Source organism: Chroicocephalus ridibundus, chromosome 3, assembly GCF_963924245.1.
Source record: "Chroicocephalus ridibundus chromosome 3, bChrRid1.1, whole genome shotgun sequence".
NCBI lineage: Eukaryota > Metazoa > Chordata > Aves > Charadriiformes > Laridae > Chroicocephalus > Chroicocephalus ridibundus.
Window position 1 is genome coordinate 34009912 of NC_086286.1, and position 25905 is coordinate 34035816.

General features: G+C 41.4%; 1 protein-coding gene across 3 annotated transcripts in view; it reads left to right on the forward strand.

Annotated features, from left to right (window-relative positions):
- Nucleotides 1-25905, forward strand: part of LRFN2 (leucine rich repeat and fibronectin type III domain containing 2) — a 161623-nt gene that overhangs the window by 59550 nt on the left and 76168 nt on the right. Inside the window, exon 1 of one of the 3 annotated variants that reach the window (XM_063328678.1) lies at nt 13733-13807. The exons of the other annotated variants lie outside the window; for them this stretch is intronic. The gene's annotated coding sequence lies outside the window, so the exon portion shown is untranslated. Of the gene's footprint in view, nt 1-13732; nt 13808-25905 lie in introns of those variants that run through there. 3 annotated transcript variants of the gene reach the window in all.

Sequence of the window (25905 nt, forward strand, 5' to 3'; positions counted from 1 at the left end):
GAGTTACCTCTTGAAATCAGCTTTCCCTATACAATCAATATACTAGTCCTCAGCAGTCTTCTGCAGAACTGCCATTTGACTTTATGTCATCATTTGTTGTAGTTGCGCGTTCTCGTCTTTCTCTAGCCTCAGGGAAGCACTTTTTCCTTTCCATTCCTTCCTTTTCTCAGCAATTTGTGAGATTCCCATCCATTTTCACCAGGCAGCAAAGGTGAAAGCATTTCTGTAATGAAAACGTGTTTGAGGAGCGCAGAACAATTTACAGTGTCACAGCATTATGACACTGGCATCACAACACAACGCGTGAACGCCGTGCTCCCAAGCGAGGAGCACGCCACGCAGCCACTCCTGGCAGGGTGTCAGAACTGCTCCAGACTTTCCTTGTCCCCTGCTGCAAAAGATATAAAAACTTCAATCTTCATTATCCAATGCTATTAGGATACAGAGTGGCAAAAGGCAAGGGGGAGTGGGTGAGACTGTCTTGAGGCTTTTGAGGAAAATTAGCCGTGTCACTGAGGGCTTTCTGCTTTTGGTTAAGAGCACCAAAGTAGTGCTCCTTCTGGGGCTTAACACTTGTGATGCACAGGTTACTTTTTGGATAGTAGCTATTGAGGATTGATAATAGGGACAAATCTTCTTCCAGTGTCTCATGATCCAAATTTGTCCCAGTGAACCAGGCATGACAGCTCCAGGGAGGACAACCCTATGAGCTGCTGAGCAGCAGGCACTGAGTCCCAGGGTTTATGATGACTGCCGTGTTGTGATTCATGGGTTAATCACAGTTTCATTCAGCCGAACGTCACTTGCTCTACTTCTACAAACTAAGGGAGATGCTAGCTTCAAAACCCATTACGTGTTTTTGGGTAAAGAATGGATGTGAGCTCCTATCCTATCTCCAAGCTCTATCTTTGCTTTTCATAACAACCATGGCTGATCATACAGCCTGTCATCTCTCTAGGACAGCTTGTTCTCCTTCTATAACGTCAGTAGAGTGTGTGAGGAAAGTTTACCAGGGTAGCGCTGCAAAACAAGCTCATCTAAGGCAGGAGCAACAGCCATGGGCCACAGAGGAGGCGTCTGGCAATTATCTCATGATCATCAAGAAAAATGTCACCCTAGCCAAAGCCAGACACATGCTGAATGACCATGGAGCCAAAAGTGTTTGAAAATGGTGCTTCGCACTTCTTATCCAAAGGACTCAGGGGGCTTTGCAATGCACCCAAGAAAGGGATCCATCCCTTAAATAGTTGGCATGGGAAGGCTAAATGCAGGTATGCAAGTTCTGTGGAGATCAGATCCAAGCCTGACGAGTTAGACCTTGCACTGAGGGTTGTGGAAAGCAGGTGGAGTATTTTACTGGTGTATGGTTAGTATTTTGTAGCAGTAGAAACTATTTGGCATGGGAAAATTCTTTTTGGTACTGATGATTTTTCTTAGGCACTCAAAGAAGGAGTTGCTCGCATTAGCTCCTTACCCTGTGGCCGCAGCACTATCCGTGCTCTGCCCAAGGGGTGACTACCGGTGGTTGTCCAGCACAGACACCGTCGCACTTCCACCCTCCATCTCCCCACGCTTTGAACTTGCAACTATGGGGGGGGCGCAGGGAACGAGTGAAGACAGAGAAAATGGAGGTGGTGTAAATCTAGCAGGGCTATAAGTCAGCCCCATTACACTGAACTCTATGGGGCTGACCGGAGCAACTTGTCTGTGTACAGCACAGAGAAGTCCCTTCCACGAACAGCAGTGTCAGCAAAGAAACGCTCGGGACTAACAATGTGAGGGGGAAGCCTAAGCATCCACCCTGAGTTCTCGCCACTGAAAATCTTCTAGTGCTTTATCAAGTGTGGCTAGAGTGGCACTGCTTATTTAGGTGCATGCGAAGTAGAAAGAGACAAGTGATTTTCTTGTTTTGATCATTGGGGATAAAAAAAAAAAAAAAAAACAGAAAAAAAATCCCTTTTAGTATAAGCAGTTTGAATCCCTGCAACCATCATGTAAAAGATATCTGTAGAAACTTGATTCTTGTTAATCCCAGTTGTATCCTAGTTGTTGATTAGCAAACTAAACTAGTGTTGTTGAAACTCTCGCCATTAAATGACTCCATAGAAACAAAAGAGCATCCTACCTTGTCCAGATAACAGAATGGCTGGCTTGAATACCTATTGTCCACCATCCTCTTCTCCAAAGGTGGGTCCATCAACTTCTCCATCATTAGAGAGAGGACGGTGTTAGCGGTTGAGCTTAGCTGGCCAGTTGTGGGTGTCAGATACAATGTGTTGTTCAGAGCCATTTACTCTCCAGTGTACATTATGAATACCTCCAGACCTCAACAAGCCCTTGATCTGTACAGCTGCTTACCCTCTTCAAAACAGGGTAAGGGCTAAGTGCTGTGATCTAGCCCTTTGTCAGAAATAGAGACTCATTAGCAGGAGAAAGAAGACTAGGATTCTAAACAGTTTGCAGTTTACAATACTGTGTGTTTGTGCAGGAAATGAAAGAGCCTGTCTGCTGTTTTGAAAACTGAGGGTATAGTTCCTTCCACAGTCATTAAACCTCAGTAAGGATATTTTAAAAATAATCAATTGTTCTAGTCTGAGTGAAATAAAATGTGTTGTTGACTCTGTATTGTAAAAGCACATTTGAGATTCACCTTCTTTTAGATATTTCGGCTGACTTGATTCAACAGGACATCGTTAATGTCTTGCTATGGGAAGAGAGAGATGTGGTACGTGGCTGAATTACACCGTGTGCCAGGATGCTGAGGCTCAGCAGAGATAAGATAACCTCACAAATAAACAACAGATGGCCGATGGCCTAATGCTTTGCTTTGGGTGAACATGACAGGGATTTATTCGTTCAACCTGGAGAAGGAGCCTCGCAAAGGATGAAACTGCAGAAACGCATGACATGCAGGCAGACACAGTTTGTTATGGGGATTTGGTCTGAGCAGATGGTATTAGAATATAGATCTATTATTAGGCATCTGCTTCCCATCTTAGTTATACGATGCATAAGATTTAGATTAAATTCCCCAAGGAAAGCCTGGATCACTTACTAATTTGTATGTGTACATCTCTATGTGTCTTTCTTTGAATCCAGATGATGGGCTACATCCTGAGCTAGGTTAGAGATGTACATTTGTAAAGTGACAGTAATGTAACTGGAGGCAGCATCTGATCTGTGTTCTCACTGCGTAGAGAACTCCTTAGTGATGAGCTATTAGTGAAGGATTAATACCCAAAACAGGCAGAAACCTCTGTGTTGTCTGAATAAATGTCCATGGATTCACACATTGAGAAGGCAACAACGTGTAAGTGTTCTGTAAGGCCTGCAATTAGGTAGAAACAACATGGATCGGGATTTCTGATGCCTTATCTCCATTTTCCCTAGTGTTTAGGTATATCACAGGATCAGTGCTATGGATGCCTTCATGTCAGCCTCTGCTGGATTTAAGACAGGAGCTATCTCAGGCCCTCAGTAGGGTAGGAAGGAACAGTAGCCCTCAGCACCTCCCCAGGCCAGTAACCTGCCATGTACCAGAGAGCTGGAGCTACCGACAGCTGCCTTGCCAAGGACAGCCCAGGTTGGGTCAAGTATCTGATTGTGTTTTACCAGCATCCCTGACTCCCTTCCCTTAGTTCTCTGCTCACGGCGGGGATGGAGAGGGGGAAGGACTGTGAGGTGTGAGCTTCCCTTAATTAACACTCCTGCTCTGAAGCCTTGGAGCAGAGAGAGAACCACCCGTAATGCTGCACAGTTCTCCCCTGGCAGCAGTGTCCAAGCCCTCCTAAAGGCAAGAGGACCACAGTTTTATCTGCTTGATCTCTCTAAGGGACAAGTTGTGTGGAAACTGAGGGAAACTAGGTCACTGAACTAGAAAAAGCACCCCCAGCCAAGCATCTCAGTCCCTTCTCTTCTAGTATTTAGTAATAAGTATGGTTTAGTGTGGGAAAGATTCTGCCCTAGATATATCTCAGGGGTAGCTGAGGCTGTTGTGGTATCTGCTGGGTTGCAGTGGAAGGAAGAGAAGGATACTGAACTTCAGCACCAGCAAAGTGACTGATAAATATGTATAGCAAAATTCTGATCAAGTAAAAAAAAAAACATATCCCTCAAGTTGTACTTCTCCGAGGCAATTTCAGGCTAGCATAAATTGCTCTATTAATAAATAAATATACAGATTTAACAAGTTCTCTCTCCTTACACAGAGAATCTCAGGAATGAAACATAACCACTGAGGTCATTCTTTTGCCTTTGAATTCCCAGTCTTCTGCAAAGCAAAAAAGTACGTTAATTTGCTGTTCTTGACAAGTTCTTTGCCATGTGTTTAGGACTGGGTGTCTGTTACCAAAGTTAGTAGCACATAAGTGTGAACAAGCTCTCACATCTGATCCCAACTAAGGGGGAGAAAAGGTGTAGAAATTCCAAAGTTCACGCAAAAGTTGTTGCATTATCTCCATGGTGAGCTGACCCTGCATCCTAGGTCTGCTGATGTAGGCGAGAGGCTCATGCTTTGTGGCTGAAGGCAATGTCCAACCCAACTCATTAGTAATTCAGTTCTTCAAAGTGTATCAGGATGGGGCTATTGTAGCACTGAAACCATCCTAGTATGGGACTTCTGGTAGAGTTTTGGGGCTGCGCATATTTTTTGCTGACTTTACTGATCAACATGAGCAGGTAGTCACTGTTGGTCCAGGATTTGCAGGTGTCCGTCAGCTTTGGCAAACCTACAGATACGTCTTTTTCCATTCAGACAAGCATCCCAGCAACTCCAGAGAGTGCTCATGGAGTGGAAAGGAAAATTGGACACCTCTTTCCTGTTCTTTCTGTAACTATAAATCAGTCTGGCTCAATTAAACACAGCTCCTATGATTGCATGAGAACAGCCATATCTCTTCCAGCTGTAGTGTGGTTACAACTTTATTTAATGGCATTGTGCTTAATTTTTTGCTGGCTACTGGGCTGATCTCTAGAAAAGTCAGAAGACAGGTGAGGCATGATAGTAACATAGTAAGTTCTCAGGGAAAAGTTTTCTTCCTCAGGACATAGTGGAAAGGGATGGGTGGAGATCTGAGATCCCAGTAAGCCTTTGCAGGTGGGGAGGGAAATTAATAGCTAGGGGAGTAGTCAAACTATTTCAGTCCTGAAAAAATCAGTGTCAAAGGCCATTACACTGATCCGAAAAATGCTGGGGATTATTAAGTTTTGCATTTTCATTTTCAGTACTAAAAATCATTCTAAGTGGAGAGAAAAAAATAAATACAAAAATGGGAATGGAGAATAAAGCCCTTTTCATGAAAAGAGATGTAATGAGCAGAGAAAATTGCCTCTTTTCATTACAGCCTTAAGCTTGACCTCATGCTCTGTCTCACAAGCTGTATTTTTCATTATTATCCTCAGAAATATCTTATATTCCATGTGCTTTTTCTTCCTATTGAAGAAATTCACACAATGACGGCAACGATGGCAATGAGGAACCCTGTTTTATGGGAGCTAACTTGTGGCTGTTCATCCACTCAAAGCTTCTAAAGAACCTGAAAGTGTTTCTCTCCCAGCATTTGTAATCAATTAACACTTTTCACCCTCAGATGATGATATTTCAGATTGAGTAAACTGTGTCCGTCGTTACAAAAGTGGAGCTGTCAGACACATGAACCCCGGATTTCTTTCATCTAAAAAAAAAAAGGAAGGGGATAAGCTTTATGGATAGATAAAGCAAGTAGGAGTCTACCCTGGCACAGTTTGCAGATGGCATAGAAAGAAAATGTCGATCTGTTGTTAATCACCAGCAACAATTGTTTCTTGTTAAACTTGGCATTATATCTAATTCTCTCAGGATTCCACTGAGGAGGTAGAGGCTGATGGGGAAGAGTGGCAAAAGTATTTATACCTCATTTAGAAAGTAAAATAGAATCAATCCTGAGTACAGCATTAAAGTTCACTAGAAACAGGGGCATTTTGAAGAATGTAACTCACTGAAGTAGCTAAAATCTTAATGACATAATGCCATATCCAGCTAAGGAGATCTAGAACCCATAAGTATCCAGAAATATGCAATGAAATGAGCCTGAACAAGGAGAAACATATTTGATTTTTTTAAAATGTTTTTATTACACCATTTTCCTTTAATATCAGGGGATCAAACTGCACTACCTGTTAGTCTTTACCACCATGCACTATTTTGGGAGCTGGAATCTAAGTTGCTTATCAGCCATAGCCTGGAGGCTTATTTGTAAGCCACTGTCTGCCCGGATATGGGATGTTTTGTTTGGTTTTGGTTTGGTTTTTTTTTTCGTTTCCCAGGTATGTATGGCCTGCATTCCTGAGCATACTACTACTGTGCATTTGGCTGTGTTAAAAGAGATTTCAGAGAAGAAAAAAAAAAAAAAAAGATTTTATATGGCGTTATATTAGTGGCTCATCTCATCATCATTCACGGGCTTTCCTGAATCTTTTTTCTTCATTCTTTTCTTCTCAGTCTCTCCTCACAAGCGAGAGTTTCTTGGTTCTTGATGACTCAGCCTGGTTTTATGTGAAATTTTACTTAGTCTTAGTTCTTTCTTTTATTTTGGAGATATGTGTTCACAATACTACTTTATTCTAGATTAAAATAAAGTGGCTGTAATCATTTGAATAAAAAATGACTTTGTAATTGGGTGGAAATTGTATTGAAAGTATTCACTATCTTTTAAAATGTTTCAATTTTCTTTCTTTTTTGTCAGAAAAAAAGCAGATTTAAAATACAATGTTTTTTGGACAACGAAATGATTGTTTTTTCCATCCATTTTTTTCTGAAAAAATATTAATTACTGATAACCAAAAATAAATAAAGAAAAAAAAATAGATTTAATTTTTCTTCCCCAAAGTGGAATGTTGTTATCATTTAATGTGTAACCAACATAACTCCACATTAATTCTTCTAGTTTGTACCATTCGACAACCTGAAACAATGTGTCAGAGGCTAAATTTTTTTTATGCTGATCTGGTTCAGCTGTGCATTGCTTCAGTATGAAGTCTCAAATCTCTTCTAAGATGGGCAGATCACTTATCTGACGTTGAATAATTTAAGAATTTACGGTGCTCCTAAGAAACACGGTTTGGAAGAGCTGACATGTTTTGAAATTTGGTTGACACCGTGCACCTCTAACGGAAGTTGACAAGACAGAAGTCCTGCTCTTCCAAGTCTCTTTATGTGGTCTTAAAAAAGCAAAATCACCTTCCCTACTCCTGCATCTGTCAGGATCAAATATTCATCAGTAGACAAGGTACCATACCCATTGTTTTAGGGGGGGAAAAAAAAAAGGTGGCAATAAATCCTACAGGAGATTAACACATCCAAAGAGCCTAGCAAGGTTAATTCCCTGCCTGTGAACCCCTGCCTCCCAATGAAAGATTTGCAATTGAAGAGGAAGGACCTTCTCTAGCAAGTGTTTTCCTTATTGACATGATCTTTTATTGTTTATTCATGCTTGCTATAGCAGGGAAGACCTATTTTCCTCCAAAGAGCCTATTTATACTGCTTTCTAATTTTCCATTTCAATGGCTTTATGACTTGTCCTTCAGCTTTGCAGAGTTTTCTCTGCTAGAGGAGTTTTCCTCCTCTTGCGAGCCGAGGTACAACTTGAGAAAGAGTACAATGTAGATCTTTTTTCCAATTACACCAGGTTAAAAAAACCCCATGAGGTGTGAACGTGGTTTCTGCAGTTCCTGCAGATGTCCTGCTGGCCAGCCAAGTGATTTAAGTCCCAATTTAAAAAGCCTTAATGAAACAGGAAAGAGTATGAATGCAAAGGCATCTCTAGAGCACAATGGATTCAATGCTTTTTGCAGCTGTTTTGCAGATACAAGAGAGTTATGTCTGTGCCTATTTGGACTTGGCAAGAGTGAAAGACCCCAGGGACTCAGGCTCAGTGACACCATGGTTGAGCAGTCCAGCTCTGTATCAAATGCTGGCGTGGCTTGTTTCACTGTTTCAACCAAGTGGTTCCGGTAATTTCCCATGAAAGCAAAGAGATAAACAAAAGAAAAATAGATTATTTCCCTTCCCCTCAGGAACCATTGTGAGTTAGAAACACCCAAAGGAAACCTTGGGTGTTTTCTGGAGCATGCAATATCTAGGTAGGTCCAAAAGGATTAAAATTCTGGCTGTTCAGGGAATGCAATACTGTTGTTTGGGTTTGGGGTTGGTTTTTTTAGGATATACTACAAGATAGGGCATTGTTCCATACGGGGAAAGTAAAGTTCTTTTCTTGAAAGCACTTTTTCTTGAAAGCACACAGATACCGTCACTGCTAGCTTTCTCTGTGGAAAGTTAAGGCCAGATCCCCCTGATGCAAATTGTGCTGCAGCTTGAGGCACTGGGGACAAAAGTCACAGCCACTACCTTTGTCATCACACCAGCTACCTCTTGGCTCTCTCAAATATTTGTCAAGCTAGTTTTCATTACTCTGGTTGATCAAAGGTTCAGGCTGCTTAAGGAGCTAGAGACTGCAAAACATAATGTTGAATTTCTACTCTCCCCTGTGTGTTGCACACATCGTACAGAGAGAGGATTGAGAAGGGCTTGTTACTGGTTTCTCTGGTAGATCTCTACCACATGAAGCTTCAATACAGACCATGTTTATTTACTCTCTGAATGCTTTGTTAAAGGATGGGAACCGGTCCATAACCAATGTCTTTATCATATAATCATAGAATAATGTCTTTTGGAAGGGAACTCAGGAGGTCTCTGGACTGACCTCCTGCTAAAAGTGGGGTCAGCCGAGATTTATCAGAGCTTTACCCAGTCAGATCTTGAAAAATTCCAAAGATGGAGACTGCTCCAACGCTTGACTGTCCTCATTGTGGAAAAGGGTCCCCTTGTATATGGCTTGAACCTCTCCTGATTCAATTTATGACCATCTATTTTTTGTTGTTCCATCCTGCTCCTCAGTATAGAGCCTGGCATTGTCTTCTCAATGACTTTCTTGTAGATATTGGAAGGTTAGGTCACCCCTAAACTTTTACTTCCCCATCCTGAAGTTGTATGTAGGAAATTTTCCTTTATTAGCTGCTAGTGCAACAGTCAACTACTACCAAGGTTTTCGTTATTGTTGTTGTCTGTTTATTTAATAATTAAATATGTCTTATAAGTGAAACAAATTCCTCTCTCAATAAAGCACTTGTAGAGTGACCCACAAGTCTATAGGCACTCATTAGTCTAGTCCCATTCCCCTGTATAGTCAGATGGAAATTCTATGTGATTGAAGCTGATCTTTTTAACATGCAAATGTTCTACTGCAGCTTTGGAGGCAATGCACCTCTGCCTCGGAAATGCACTGCAAGGCATGTTGTTTGTTTGAAAATGTGGTGGGAGCTGACACAGAATTACCTATTCACTCATGGGACACAACATGAGTGAAGGCTGAAGGCAATTTTCCTAGCAGGACTATATTTTTGAAGACTTTTTTATAATTGTTTCAGGAATAAGGTTATGGCTCACTAGCTAAGAAATCTGTGTATGAATTAGGAGATGTGGTTTCAATTCTTCCATCCACTATGGATTTCTCTTTAGACTGCATGGGTCTAAATAACAGGGCAATTAGTTAATCTTTCTTTATAGCCAAAGAAGGAAAGCAGGAATTTCCAGGGAATGATTCCCTCCTAAACCAGACACTTAGGACAGTTCAGCCCTATAAGTACCTCTTTTTGTCTAACGACTCCTAAGGAAAAACCTGGTTTCCCAGCTTAGGTGCAGACACCTACATTTCAGACTTCTAAAGTTAGGTGAGATGAATCTTACTCTCAGTTTTTCTGACCCTCAGTTCTTTCCTTTAATATTATTGGCTGTGTCTCAGGGGGGATTAGTTGGAAGGCTAAGGGCCTTAAGGATTTTGAGGCATCTAGGTGCAATGTAATAGAGGGAGCTAGGAACTGTGGTTTAGTAACATATATGCATCCAATAAGGTATAAATAACGTAGCTGTGTTGGGTGAAAGCAGTATGAAGAGTATGGTGGAAGATCTCTAGCTGAGGTCCTCTCAGAAATAAGCACAACACACCTCCCAGCTTCTCCCTCCAGATCAGGGCATGGAGAAGATGGTACTGCTTCTCCATGCAGGTGAATCTATCTTTCATCGTCAGCACCATGCGAAAGAGGAGGGGCCAAATTAATGAAACTCAGAAATTCACCGTGGCTTCCTCAGTTGCAAATCATGCTTTAAATTTTTATGTCGGATGGTGTGATGGGTATAATGTATGATTCCGTTTCAGGTAATTACATTTTGCCTGCTTAAAATTCTCCCTGTAGTTTCCACTGGGAAAATGATGCTTCATTTCTCCCTCCTGCCACCCCCCTGGGTAGGTACTACTGCTGTCAGAGAGTGGCTGCTGTGTGCCACCCCCATGCCCTCCACGTATGTACATACACCAATTGTGGTGATGTTAGGTTGAGCCCTGTATATGCAGATTTTTGTCCTGCCTGTGACTGAAATTGTTTGGAATTGCCTGGGCGTAGCTGAGAGCAATATTTGACCCGCAGCTTTCAAACCACAGGGAATGAAAGAGGCTGTGAAAATTCAGTGTTATAGTCAGTCTTTTATCTAGATAATAACTTTTTATCAAGGGTACAGATTCCTGTAACTCTTCCTCATCCCTCAGTGAAGCGGATGAATATCATTTGATGGATTATGAGACCAGGTAACCTGAGGCAGGGAGAGTTGAAGGAACTTGCCAGATAGCAGGCAGCGTGACTGGAGTCAGATGAGTTCTTACAATATAGTCTGAGCTGCTCAGGAAGGTAACAGCCTCCCACCTGGATTACATGGTTCTACAAAAGATGATTTAATTGGTCTGGTTTACTGGTCAAACAGCCTAGGAGGACTCATATAGTCACTGCCAGTTGAAAGAGATAGTAACCAGAAGCAGATAGGGGATAGGCTGTCTTAAAGCTCCAACCAAACTGCTAACACTTTTTAACTAGGCACTTAGTCAATGGGAAGACATGGCTAAGAGGCAAGTGGATACCAGTTTTTCCCTCTTCTGCCAAACCCATGCACAGAGCAAGCCTTATTCAGTGGCCCTCAAGGATAGTCCCAAAGTTTGTCTGGGTTTAAAACTCCCTAGGCACACATGGGTTTTTTGGTTTGTGGTTGGTATTTTTGGTTTTGTGGGGTTTTTTTGGTTTTTTTTTTGTTTTTTTCCTGAGCTGCTGTGTCTGTCTTCCCAGGCAGCTGCAGCACTGTGGTGTGTGCTAGCAGTCCTGCTAGTATGGGAGCCTGCTTCCCATGAAATGAGGCAAGAAAACTCAGGTGTTCACTCTGCAGACTGTACTGCTTCATTCTTCTCCTGCATTCCTACAACTGAACAATTTTTCCTTTTTTGCTTTCCCTCCCCCTCTTCCCCCCCATACCCCCCCGCCCAATTCCCTTGCAAATGTTTCCTTCTCAAGATATATTTACATTTTATTCATGACTCTGTCAGGATTAATTTCAGCGCTTCATGCTGCCTGTGACTCCTCATGTATAATGAATGAAGCAGCAGCTGCTGCAGCTGACAGCCTGGGCGCTCCAAGGGCATATATACACCAGCATCACTGGCAACTTCTTACCAGAAAGGATTTTAATACCCCTGCTGCCTGAACCGCACTTCTGGCCAGGGCACGCTTTAGGAAAGAATTGTGGCAGCTCTAAGCAGAAGGTACTTTTCAAATGACTTTCTTGCTCTTTAACTACATGTATTGACAATAGCAAAGACTTTGGGTTCATCAGTGTCTAAAGGCTGGAAGATGCTGAGTGTCTGGACTTGATTACCTTGGTGAAATCCTGTAGAATTACTCAGCCATCTCATTACTGTAAGAAACTAATGCTGGATCTGAAGTAGCACACAGACATAGCCTCTGTTTTTCCTTTTTCATTGCTCAGAGTAACTTATTTACAACATAACTCTCGAGAGGGCAAGGATTTTTGGACCCAGTATGGTTTTGCACCCAGTATGCTCGCAGGGAGTCAGAACAATCCCCGACTCTGCCACTGAGTTCTTGGGTAGCCATTGGCTTGTTGCTTCCTCTTGGTGTCATGTGCTCTTCACATGCAAAATGGGAGGTTAACAATATTTCTTTTTTTTTTTTCTCCCAGCATTTTGCCTATTTAGATTAGAAGTTTCTTTAAAGGTGTGTACTAAATGTTTGCATGGACCCTAACGCTCTGGCATCTTGATCTTCCTAGAGATTTTTAGGCCAAGCCATAATAAGTGTAATTACAGTAATAAAAAAATTGGTTTGGGGATTCCTAATTGAATTGCTACTCCAGACATGTGCAGCACCCATTTGCAGTCAAGCAGAAAAAGAACTGTAGAAGTTATCCAGAGAGACAGTGTTTTGTCTCTTTTTTAAATGATGGAAAAATCAATTTTGAGGTAATTTGGAAAAAAGGTATTCCAGATTAACCTTTAAAGGTATCAAAATATCAACATTTCTAGATGATCAAGTTTGCTTAAATAGAAAAGGTCATGATTTTAAGTTTCAATATTTCTAATTATTATGGACATCTTTAATTTTCATTCCATAAATACTTTTAACATTTTGGCTTCTTGTCCATTTCTGGGTTGTAAATCAACTTCCAGCATACCAGACTGTCATTTCAGACTTGAACTCTATTTTCAAACCACGTCAGTCAAAACCTCAGATGACAGAACTCTTTTCCATCTTTATGTCATCTTGTGAATACGGCCCACAAGGTAGTGATATAGAATCCCCTCTGGCGCCATTGTTAACTATCATGTTTGTTCTGGCTCATACAGATCATTATTCCTTAACAAACAAACAAACAAACAAAAAACAAAACACAAAACCAACAAGAAAACCCAAAACCCACCGAAACCATAAAAAGATAATCAGTGTTGAGTCTTACAAGATGGTGTTATTAAAACTTCTTCCAAAATACTGTGTAAATATTACAGTCTTAGAGAATAATTGAATGCCCAATTCCAGAAAAATTGGACAGATTAGCTAGGTGAAAAACTGTTCATCCAGGGAGTAAGGTTTTGTGCTCTGACTCTTGCTGACTAATTTTAACACTGTCAATTTGACAAATTAAAGAGTTTGTTAATTTTTCACAGGTGGGAGAAGTGAGGCCTGTGATGTGCAGATGGTTTGTCATAGAGTCAGTTACTGGAAACATCAGGATGATCATTCGGAAGGATTCTTAGCCTGCAGCGCTGCATAGAGTCCAACATGCTCAGTTGGCATCAGCCACATGAAAGAGCGAGGCACCACCCAGAAGAGAGGACATATCTTAATGATGGATTTTGCAGAGGAAATGGCTCCGGCCCTTCACTCTGTCCACTCCTGCGAGGGAATGCAGGACCACTATTTCTTACAGTGTTTGAACAAGGGATTTTTTCCAGGTCGTTTGTCCAGTACTTTGTTAAAGCAGTTACATCCAATTACTGTGACTTCCACTAATTCTCTCTTCTTACAGTTCTTCTGTACTCGCGTCTGCTTTTTTTTTTTCTTCCGCTAGCTGAAGCCGATACAAGGTAAATTGTCCCTTTCAGAAACCAGACATCTCTCCAGTCAAGAGGTTCAGATTCATTCAGATAAGCTGTCACTTAAGTAATTCTTCACTTGTCTGTTGTACCCTTGCAAATTTTGTAACCAAAACAGGTCTAAGAGAATTTACTGAACAGGAGAATCCAGGTGCTGGCAACTCAGAAGGTGCTACTTTCCTCTTTGCAAGTGCTAATTTTTTTGAAAGGCTGTGATCAGGACACTAACCAGATCTGATACCCCACGCACAAAGCTGTTCATCCTTGTGATTATCAACTGCAAGGTAACTCCTCTTTTGTGAGACTTAACATCCTGGCTGTGGTCCGGGTCCAGGGACTGTTAATACATTCAACATACAAATTCTAAAATACACCCTGCATTTTCATATGAATACTGTATTCTTTATCGGCTCCCATAATGGTATATGTTGTTGCTATGCATGGTTAAACATTGAAGGACTGCTCTGCATTCATGTGGGTATCGTTATTTTCTGTACTGCATTTTCTGCTATAGAAATCTCTAGATTCAAAAATCCCAACTCCTGAAAGCCAAGCCTTTATTTCCTCTTAGGGAAATAAAGCCAGTCACACATATCCTCACTCCCACAAGATGCTGAAAAAAGACCTATTTGTGCATAATCCGCTTCTTGGAACTTCACATCCCCCAGCTAAAGATGCCTTTGATTTTATTGTATCTGGTATCTGCCAATAACCTGTCATTATAGAAAGCCATGAGACCCCCAGCAGAGGTTCTAAAAATATCCTTAGAAGCTGAGAGGGCATGAGTATAATGTAAGTCTTCTAACTTTCATATTCTTACATGGAAAGGTTGTTCTGGCGCTGAGTGCCTCTGAGAAGAGGACGTTCTTTGTATTGAATGTCTCCCTTATCCTCCTTTCATTTATTCAGATGTATTTATATCGTAATGCCACAGGCTGTTTGGCTGTTTGATCCCAGCAGCAAGGAAATTAAATTGTTCATTTTTCTGTCATGGAAAAATAATCAAAAATCCTGGGGATTGTCATTATAGTCATTAAACAAAACAACTTCTCAAGAGCACAGTGGATGTCTGCCTCTGGACTCTCCTCCCAGCACTTACCTGAGCTGGGGAAGATGTGTGGCTCAACTTCTTACGGCTTGCTTCAACCAGGCGCATCTGAAAGACTTTCAGGAATAAGTCAAGCTCATGAGAATTGTCAGAGTCCAAAAGTAGATGATATTGAGCGGATTTTAAGCGGGGTGACCACGCGTGCGGTAGGTACATTGATCTGTACTCCTGGGGTGGTCTACGCCATTAAGCATTGCTCTGAGCAAGTAGAAGGCAGACAGGCATATCTGCCAGTCTCAGTTCTGACTTTGCTCCTGTTTGCTCAGTTTACTGTAGTGTTTAATGAAGGGCAACTTATTCTTTTCTATCTTTGAAACTGCAACTGCAGAAACTTGCTCACTAGCGGCGAGACAGTCATTGTCTCAAAACTAAGCTAGAGGGGCTGAGCAAGCCTTTCTTGCTGCTGACAGGGAACCAGCCAGACTAACCTTGTATAGTTTCATCAAAAGATGTATATTGTGCTCAAGTTAGCAGTGGGGACACGCTCAGTGGTTTTTTTCAGTCTAAAAGTTTGGTTACAAACCACTTGAAGTGCCCCTTGAGATATGGATTGATGGCATTTTCTCAGTCACCGAGGAAGTCACAGAAAAATCCCTCGTTATTCAATTAAATGGCCTAGTTTAATGCAGAGAAGAGTCAGAACCAGGAATGGGGAAAAACAAAACTCTTCTGGTCCAAAGCCTGGTTAGGAGAAGAAAGAACCAGGCAATAGGAATTCTTCTGTATACTTTATCTGAACTGTGCGAATTGCCCCACACTGTACCAAAAAAACAAAGTGATATTTACTTTTGGCATGAAGGTTTATCTTGTCATTTGTAAACTATGAAAAACACTGTAGCAAGGACTGTTAAGCATCCCCCGGATAGTTGCAAGTTAGAAATGTGTTTTCAGGGGCACTTTGGGAACTGTTTGTCTCCTCATCTGAGTGAGTTTGTTCTTCTCCCTCCTTCACATTAAGGAAAGGGGTAATGACTTGTTCACTGATGAAAGAAAGTGTATCTTGCAGTGGTACTTCTAAGTCTGTAGAAGGACAATTCCCTGGGAAGTCATCTAATTCCAGCTGGGAACTACGTGTGTGTGTATGGCTATATACATATATACATTTAAAAAGTTGGCTTTATTTTCAGTTTACTAGCAATCCCTAATACAAAACATCATAGCTTAAGCAAACTTGGTACAGCAATGCTGAGCTTATTACAGTTCAGGATTTCAAAGAGTGCCAGAAAAGGTTCCCGGGCACTCGAATCTACTTGCTCATACTGTTACATTTCTAGAATGGTCCGTGGAGGGGACTTGGCCCATGCACTCTCTCAAGACAATCACTCGGGAGTTAGCAGGGACTACAAGCCTCTCCAATAGGCAGCCTGGGTGAAACTACCCTGTTGGAAGGATGAGGGAATTCAACAGTACAGATGTACAGCAGTCTGTAGCCGTTCTTCTTGGTACTAAAGAGATCACTGGCATAATTAATTTATGAGCATGAGAGGCAAAATCAGAGCATCTCTATATCTACACACAGAGATTTTTTTCTCTTTTTTTCTTTTCTTTTTCTTCAGGATAGATAAGGTTATTGCTGCATGCAGGCTTCATTTGCTCTTATAAATTCAGAGTAACAAAACAGAAATTAGTGCAAGTAATCCTGATGGGCCAGTGGCAAAAGAGATCAGAGACATAGGAGAAATTTTGTTTACTTTTCTTAGACTAAGGTCTAAAATCATAATTATTAAGGATCACTTTACATATGAAACATCTAAACATGGGACCAATCCCCTCAAATTACCCAGCACAGTGCTTTTGTATTCAGACCTTTAGATTCAGTAACAGTCCTTATTGGGTAAAAGGAGACTGCAGGCAGTATTTCTGCAGTCGGTATTTAGAGTGCACTTGATTGCATTAATACTTGTATATAGCGTGTTACATAAGCAGAAAATGATTAAGACACATTTGTTGAACTGTAACAACTGTTGTTCTTACCAATAATAACAGCCACCATTATGCATAAGAAATGCAATCAGATGCTGTGCTTCAGGATGTCAGATGATTGCTTCTGTTGCTGAAGGTATGCAGAGGAGGGTCAGAAAGCAATTTCTTGTCCTTATTTATTGCCATAATTTAAGGGTTGAAGGAAGGTGGACATGATGAACTGCTGGTCTTATAGAGAACGGCACATATTATTAAGATCCAGGTTAGATTTGCCTTGGTGCTTTGTCTGGGTGACTAGCACCCATTAAGGACTCCCTTTTCTCTTTGTTTTTGCTGTGCTGTGACAGATTTTTCAGAAAACTGGGCTTTGCTCCAAAAGGCAGCCAGACCTTGTGTGTAGTATCCTGCAAAAGTCACTGGATGAGTAAGAAAGGGTAATTCTGTTTTTAGGACAGAGTAATGGAAGAAACTGTAGCAAAATGAATGTCAATATGGCCTTCAGTAAGCAGTTTCTTTTTCCTGAGCTGTCAGAAAAGTAATTGTCTCTGGTTAACCATTTCTTACCAGAGCACCTACTGGGAATATCCTAGCTGTGTATTCTCTCTTCCCGAAATGATAATCCTTATAATATCAGGCAGATCCGCATGCCCACCCTGCTACCCACCTGCTTCTCCAGGACTTGTCCAAGGCAGCCGCGAAGGCAGGTCGGTCCGCATTTTCGTTTCTCTGTGGACCATAAAGACAGGCACAGGCCTACTCTCCCGTACACCAACACTGAGCTAGCTTCTGCAGCCTAACTCCAGCTTTGCACCAGAGAAAGAGGGAGCAGATTTAGGCCACGCAACTGTCTGTGAGTGATTAGAGGCAAATGGGATTTGGCAAATATCGAGTTGGCAGGAGGCATTAGAGAAGCTCTTCATCAGTGGGTTCCCCATGGTGCTTTGAAGGGTCATTGTGTGTACTGGCAGGATTCTCATGTTTTCTTGCTTCCTCCTTCCCAGAGGCATTTTGAGGAGGAAGATCATTCTCTGCCACATAATCACTTGTTTCCTCCCTCCCCCCACGGCGCACCCTTCCTCCGCGGGTTTGTTTATCGTGCTGAGCCGTGATGCGGGGTTTTGCTCTTCTGTTTCTCCCCTGCCCCCAGCTTTCTCTCCTTACATAAATTCTTGTTGCAGAAGTAGAGCCTCAAGAGATTTTTGATCAGTGGAATACTCAGGGCTTCATGAATTGCTTCTAAGTCTGAATGAACTCTGCATTTAGTAGGACACTGGCAAGGAACCGAGTGAATGCTAGTGGAGTGCTGGAGGAGGAGGTCCTGCTTCAGGCTTATCCTCACGGGCATCTAAGGCACGCATATAAAAAGTCTTTATCTCACTGCTGTGACAGAGACATCTTCCTTTACTCAAAGAAAGGGGTAGATGCTCAGGAAACTATGGAGTCTGTGGTGGTTCAGCCTTTTCTGGCCATTTTCTTCACACTGTAACTGATCCAAGCAAATTTCTCTTGCTGGGCAAGGGCATTTATCATATTGGGGCTGTATGGTGCATCTGGAGACTGTCAAATCAGACAGGTAACCAGAGATTTGAACTCCCCCTAAATTGCTATATTCCATGCGTCTTAGGGGTTAGAAATGTCTGAAGATATAAATTCAGTCAGAGAAAAATATTAGCATGGGGACTCGGGTGAAATTTGGGTCATTTGTTTCTGAGCTTTGTTGAATTATTGACGACTGTGGCTGTTTTGTAACATTAGCAGAGATAAGGTTTGCTGCGAAGAGTGAGATAAGGGTCAAAGAGAATTTATGTGTATGGGGGGGGAAAAAAACCCAAAATCAGCTAGCAACATTCAGGCTGCAGGACGGATACTCATCAGGCTAGACTGGAGGGGAATAATAGGACAGCATAAAATGAAGTTTGATTTCAAAAGGCTGAGATAGCTTCAAGAAGGCAACAGGTTTTTTCTGCAATAGTTCCTCCAGACAGAAAGACAGGCCACCGTAGAGCCATGGGTTGATTATTTTGGTGTCTGTAGGTCCACCACACAGATGTCGTGTGGTCCCCATCACAACCAACAGAAACATTTCAATGGCTGTGATGGAACTCCTCAGATTCCTTTTCAACTCCCTGAAGTCTGGCTTTGCTGACTGAGGCTGTCCTGGGTCACGGTTTTGGAGGTGGAGTTGTGCATACCTGCCCTGGCTGCTAAATGCAGTTTTATTACAGTGCCTCTATGGTGGAAGTGGATATTTTATCCATGGGTATGGGTGCGAATATGCACTTATTTCTGCTAAAGAAGTCCCAGGGTTTGTCAGCCAATGCTTGAGGAGTTTACCTTGTTCATACCTTCTGTCTGGTTCACACATTCTGCCACCATACGTACTGCCTGGTGAATTACGTGAATCTGGTTTTGCATGCTTCGGCCGCAGACCGCGAACATGTTGAGCAAATTCCTAATGAACTGATCACTCAGCTTAGCACTTGAACCACCACATTTAACATCCTTCAACCCTCATAAACATATTAAACTACTAAAGGGATTATGGCTTGCCAGATTTGCTGTGTCATTCCTAAAAATTAACCTAGAGATTTAATCGAAGGTATAATCCAAAACAAGAACAACTGAAGGAGGTGCTGAGATGATAAGAAGTATTTAACTCAAAGAAATACTTTTTTTTGTACTGAGAGTTCATTTTCAAGAAAATTTGCTGAAAGCAAGTGTAAAGGACACAGGTACAATATTTCCCCTAAATATGTCTGCAAAGTTATATACTGTGTTTGGCCATTTTCAGCAAACGCTTGCACATTCTCAGGTGGGTTTTTTCAAGTTTTCAAACACATTCTTCCAAAGTCCAGAATGAGGGGAAAACTGCTGGGCTCTTTGAAATCAATAGTAAAATTTTCATGTGCTCTGGATATTTCAAACTTCAGTGATGACATTTAAACCTAGAGGAAAAAAAGACCAATCCATTTCCATCCATTGAAATTTCCAGGTAACGTCTCCTGCACAAAACCAAATCTTATTTATGACTATAGAGGCAACTTCTTCCATGAGTGGTTAGTTTTTCTAAGGATTCGAGGACATATGGTTGTCACTTTTTGATTAAGAGATTCTTTCCCTCTTGAGACAGGGCATTCCTGCTTTTAAGTTGTGACAGGACTTGACAAACTCTGTTTACTGGAAGCAAGGCCCAAAATGATTAATCTGTGTTTCGTATATAGATAGCTGGGTAGGTGGGGCACATTTCTACTTCACAGAGTTTTGAGGATCACAAGCTGGCTCACAAGGACCAAAGAATAGCCACTGGGAGATGCAGAAAATCTGAAAAGAAAAATAATCCAAGGCAGCCACTTAAAAGATGAATTGTTGTGCTGATTTATAACAATAGTTACATCTCATTGAATTTACAGATGTTTCTTGGTGTCTGGGGGCGGGAAAAAGTCCTTTCATCTGGGAGGAAGACAGAGTTATCAGTGGAGCGACATTAATACAAGCCATCTGAAAGAAGGGATGGTCATATGAAAATGCCCTCATTTGTTAATTGTTAAGGAAGATACACTGCAACAACTGCATATAATGCTCATTGGATAACAAGCCTTCAGCAGTGATCATGACTGCTAACACATGATTCAGAGACAGCTGAAAGATTTCTGTAGACCCTAGTGAACTTCAGCAGACTGCTGTTTCTATTTTATGACCTCTTCACACCATGAGGCCACATTGGGGAAATTGTTCTTCCTAGCAAGTGACTTTCACTCTGTGGTTGGGGAAAGCAAGATGTTTCTCTTGCCTTTCTTTTTTTGGTTCATGGCTATTAAGGAGTGTCTCTTCACACTCTGGACATCAGGTCTGTGATCAGAGCTGAAAAGCTGCTCCAAGTACGTTTCGTGATCTCTCAAATGTCATGGCTGTATCTTCACCAGCTATTCACAGTAAAGGTGGATTTATCCACAATTTTCTCTCCCTTCTGGAACTCTGCTATCTTCCATCTTACGCGATACATCACTAGATTTTGCCAGAGAGGGCCAGGAGATGAATAGTATAGAAAAAGACCAAACTGGACCCTCTGGATACCCCTAGGTAGCATTACTATTTGCCCCAAATCCAGTCCACATTGCCATCCTCCATTAGTCTGCTTTTACCTTTTAAGACCTGAGTTTATGGAAATGACAATTAAAATTGTTACAGGTATCTCTTAACTTTTGGGACACTTTGCTTTCGGTTTGTCACTTTACTGTATTATATAAATTTGTTTTCTCAGAGCACAGTTCCCTTATTTTCAGTTGTAGACAGAAGATGTCAGCACTTCTAGAAACTGAATCACCAAATGTCATGTTGAATGATCAGAAAATGTTCTAACCAGTGTGAGCGCTCATGCAAATCTTTAAGAAACTTGCTGAACATCATCTAAGAACTCATTGTCACAGGCATAGCTTAGACACAGGTGTTCAGAGCAGTATTTAACTCTTTAAAATCAGGCAGCCACCCACAGTCCTTCTGAAGCTTATGCTCTTTCACAGAAGGTTACTGGGAAAGATATGTAATTCATAACGCAATTGTCCACTCTAATTAGTAGCTCTTCTTCAAGGAGATTGTATCATGGCAAATCCCATTGATAAAGTTGTTTTCCCATTAGCAAAGTGTATAATGTAGTGATTGGGGTTTTTTTACATACAGCAGCTTCTGTATTGCTTTTGCCATTCACACCTCCCTTTCTAATGTCTCTGTCTCCATGTTACGTGTATAACTCTGTGGGCAAAGGACAGGATGTTCTTTGGGCGGCAAAACTCTAGAAAGCATCCACGTAGTCCACAAGAGCTAGTGAACTGAATCTTAGCCTAGCCAACAAAGTTTCTTTCTGAAAGGTTTTATCTGTGAAAGAGTTAATTTTATGGGTGAATTAATTTCTCTGTTTGTGTCAGTTAGCACTGATCTGAATGTTAATGAACATTAGAGAGTTAACAGATGCTTCATTGATATTTATTGTACCTGTTCCTTTCAATTGCTAATATATAAATTGTAGAAAACAAATGAAATGAATCAAAGTAGAAATCTGGCTCTGGAAAAGAAGTCATGTTGCTTGGTAACAAGTACCCTGTGCCTGCCAGACATTGATCATGATCCCCCTGCTTTGTGCAGCATTCGAGTCAGAAGATAACTATTATCACGGGACTGCAAGAAGTTTATCGTGCAGTTGCATAAACTGGCTAAATGAATAGTTATGTTACTGGCTCCTACATAGGCCTCTCTCGAGCCATTTCCTCTGGACACGTCCTTTCTGCAGAGTATGATAATTTCTTATTTCTACTGTGTTACACACACCGTTAATCTTCCTTCTCTTCCAAGTTCTTGCGGTCATCTCCTTTTGTCGCCGGAAGGGACTTGGCACTGCCAAACAAGAAGCCTCCTGTCCTGTAATCTGGTGACAGCACAGCATATCTGTTCCTAGCAGGGCAGCTTCAGGGGCTGTGCTGCTTCGTGAACACCGACTGAGGAAGACGATTAAGAGTGAGAAAGTCCCTCCTAACCCATCAGACTGGAAGATGCAGAAGAAACATAAAAAATTGCACATATGGAAGTAGCTACTGCCTGTAGTGAAAGTAGTTCCTTGCTTGTTCAGTTGCCGAGTACATTTTTAGCACTGCCTCATGGATTCAGAGATTTATTTCAAGGGCCCAAGGGATGTCAAAAACAGATCTAAAAGTTGTGAGAGCACGGGGTAGGTGTCAGAATGTGGAAACTTCCACCCAACATCCAACTATACTTTCACTTTCTCCAAATACAGCAAACAGAGAAGATACAAAAATATGTCATGAATGAAAAGCAATAATCACCTGAGAGACAGGAATAGTAATATTATGCTGTATGGCATACAAGAATGGCTAGAAGTAAGTACTGGAGAGACTAAAGTACCCTAAGGCTGGACAGGAAAGAGAGCTGTTGAAGGAAGCAGAAAATGAGATGCATCTTGATCAGGATAATTCAGACAGGTGTACAGGGGTCACAGCAAGCCCCATCAAGGGGAAGCTGTTAATGTGATCTGGAGCAGAAAGTAGCATTTCAGTGTGTGTAAACTGAAAGGGAATTTCTTGACTCTTGGCATACGTTATTTCACTGTCCAGTGCCCCGTATATGCATGTGTTGATCCAACTTCTTCTGAAGTGTTCATCAGCTTCCAGGAGTTTATGTGCACCAGTAGTTACTGATAGCAGCTGACTAATTTAGGCAGGCCTGAGTAGGCGCAATGCACTCCAAGAGGTTCCCAGGATTTCAGTAGGGAAGGCACAGGAGCGAAATCAACATTTTGGTAGTTGTTATGTTGATCTATGTTTTCTTGAAGAAACAAGACAATTTAAGCTTGCTAGCTGCTTGCTTATCGCAGACAAAATGCAACACCACAGCAACAATAATCCTCTGATTAATTTTAGATAACATATCTGTAATTATTTTTTAAGTGTTTTTCATCCCTTTCTCTATTTTTCTGGGTTTCTATGTGTGCATCTCTCCCATCTGAGAGCATAACTGATGACAGCTCAGTGATACCTTACCGATGTACCAGGAAGTGCCACTGCTGTCAAGGCAGAATGTATTTTTCCATGTGCCTGATCGAAGAACACTCTGTACTGTATACATTTTCTATGCTTAATGCACCTGCCTCTTGTCAAAAGCTAGCAAAAGGTAGAAATACGCTTGCTCTCTACAAAAGAGGATGTTTTGCTTGGGTGAATGCTAATCAAATGATTAAATTCAAGCCAAGTTTCTCTTCAGTAGAGTGTTATGGCCCAGCTACAAGGGATTACTAATCAACAAGTTTTGGATGAAAATCAGGTAGTTCAAGACCTCTTTTGACTAATGATCATTAGGCATTATATTGCTAATTATTACCAATGGGATTGTATACTTAGAAATCCTTTCTATACTAAAGCATGCCACATAGCATTATTTTGGCACTTCAATGCAGACAGGCAAACTGAGGCCTTGAAAACCTTCATGTGCTCCAGAAAAACATGTTATATTTTAGTCTAGACAAGAGCTTAGTTTAGGCAGTGTTAGACAAATTGACACATCAAAGGCCTCAGGATGGTCTTGTTGCTCCATTCCAAGAAACACACAAGAAATGCAGAGATGGTCAGACTAACTGACCACAGCCTGGGAACAATCTTGCTGAGCTTAACACAGTGTTTTATTTGGTTGAATATACTTATAATCCCAGCTGCATTAGCCTATGAAAAAAATCTATGTTACTCTTGTTCTTGAGCCTGAGCTTGGCTACTTCTGAACAGCATTGCATAGTGCAGGAACAGTTGCACGGCCTGGAGTAGGCCTTGATCCCAGATATTTCCCTTTCCTAATGCAATCTTTTCTGTTTAAGGTATGCTAATTATGTAGAGCTATTGACTTGTTTAAAGCTAAAATCCACCTCCACATCCAAATCTTGGAAGCTTCATTGCTTCATTCTAGCAGCAATCTCAAAGCCTGAGTTAACTGAGTAAAGAAGAGGTATTTTTATTGCAAGATATATATGGACAATATGTGATATTTTATTGAATCTCTGAGGGACAGTGTGCCTCCTTTCACAGGACTGTCTGTGGACCTCCCCCAATGCTAGCAGCAGCCAGAATAGACCAAACTTACTTTGAGTGTCTGTTCTTTGCACTGAACCTCAAGTGATAGAAGTCCAGAAAATGAGGATTTTCACAGAGAAGGTAAATGGGAAATTACTCATGTTTCTTCTTATGCAAATATTATGAGGCATCAACTGCCACTTGTTTGTTTTGTGTTCAAAATAAAATAATGGAGTCTTTCTTCAGCTTTCAGGCAAGGCATGGCACTCCTTGTCATTGGGCTATTATATACAAACGACTATCTTCTGTCTCAGAAAGTCTCTCATCTTCAAATTTTTGGGGCCTCCGAGAATATTCTAGAGAAATATTGATAAATTCTTGCTCAGCTTTTTCATCTGGACCTCTCACCAGAGACAGGATGCAAAATCTAACTCTCATATGCCCATTAGCTCTAAAGATATTCAGTTTGCCATTTGACATAGCACTGTTCAGAGAAAATCTCTGGGTGCCCAGAACAGTCAGTTATTAAAATAATCTTTTATCATTATTGCTTTCTTATATAGGTGATGTAAACTATGCTGTTTGTGTTATGACAAAGCTTTTTATCCATGTTCTTATCTCTAGGGGACAATAGTAGTTAGAGCATTAGACTAGGAGGTTGGAAAGCTAGGTATTAGTTTCAGATATGTTACTGGTTTCTAATACAGCCCCAAGCAAAATACTTCTCTGTGCTTTTTCATCTGTAAAATGATGATGGTGATGATGACAGAGCTCTGTGAAACCATTTGGCCATATTAAAATGGAAAATGCTGTTTGATAGCTTAGAGCTTATTATTATCACCATGCATAATACAGGCTTTGAAAAATCAGAGCATCGTGAAATGCCTGCTGTCCTCACTTACATAACTTCTTGAACTCCAGAACATTTCCATCTGAAGATGCACATCAGACGGAACCAAGTTATGGAAAATGAGCCTTGCATATCTGTTTGGGGTTCTGGTTCAAACCACCAACTGGTACAGCAGCCCCAGGAAATTATAGCGAGGCTTGCTGGTCTTGGCCCTGCAGGATACTAGCCAGTGTCACCCAGGGGTCTGTAAGCCAGCTTACCCAACCAGCCAAAAGGTGAAAGCTGATCTTCACCTCTAACTCCCTGGCAGCCCGACTTCCTCTGCCCAGACAGGCAGCACTGCTGCTGCAGGTCCCCAAAGCTTTCCTTCCTCTCACTCACTGCAGTGACTGAGTTGTCTCTATTGTATTTTCTGTAACTTCCAGGCATCTCTGCTCCATTCTTTCCACAGCATCATTTCTATTCGTAGTGCAACGTTGCTATTGGGCCAATGAGGCTATTTAATGAGCAGATAATCTTGTTCCTTCATAAGGAAAAATTACTCAGCATTACAGTTTATCCACAGAGCAAACAGATTGTCAAATAAAATAGCATATTATACCCTAAATAATTAAATAACCACAGAGATATTTCTCATTCTGCTATTCAGCAGACTGGTGTCAGCTGAGAAAGCAGATATCTTATTCCAAATGATGCTGGCTTCTCTTTTAAAGCGCAGTTACAGAACGAAAGCAATTGTCAAAACGGCAGTGTGGGGTTCCATATTTTTTCTCTCTGTGACTTCCTTAGCGAGTTTGTTCCATTTATAAGCCACACAATGATTTTTCTAACTGCCAGCATTGCAGTCTCAGGCTTAGAAAATTGCACCAGGAGTCCTCTGCTTCTCTTGTGCCACTACAAGAGGAGAAGCCACAATCACCATTTAGCTGACAGGTT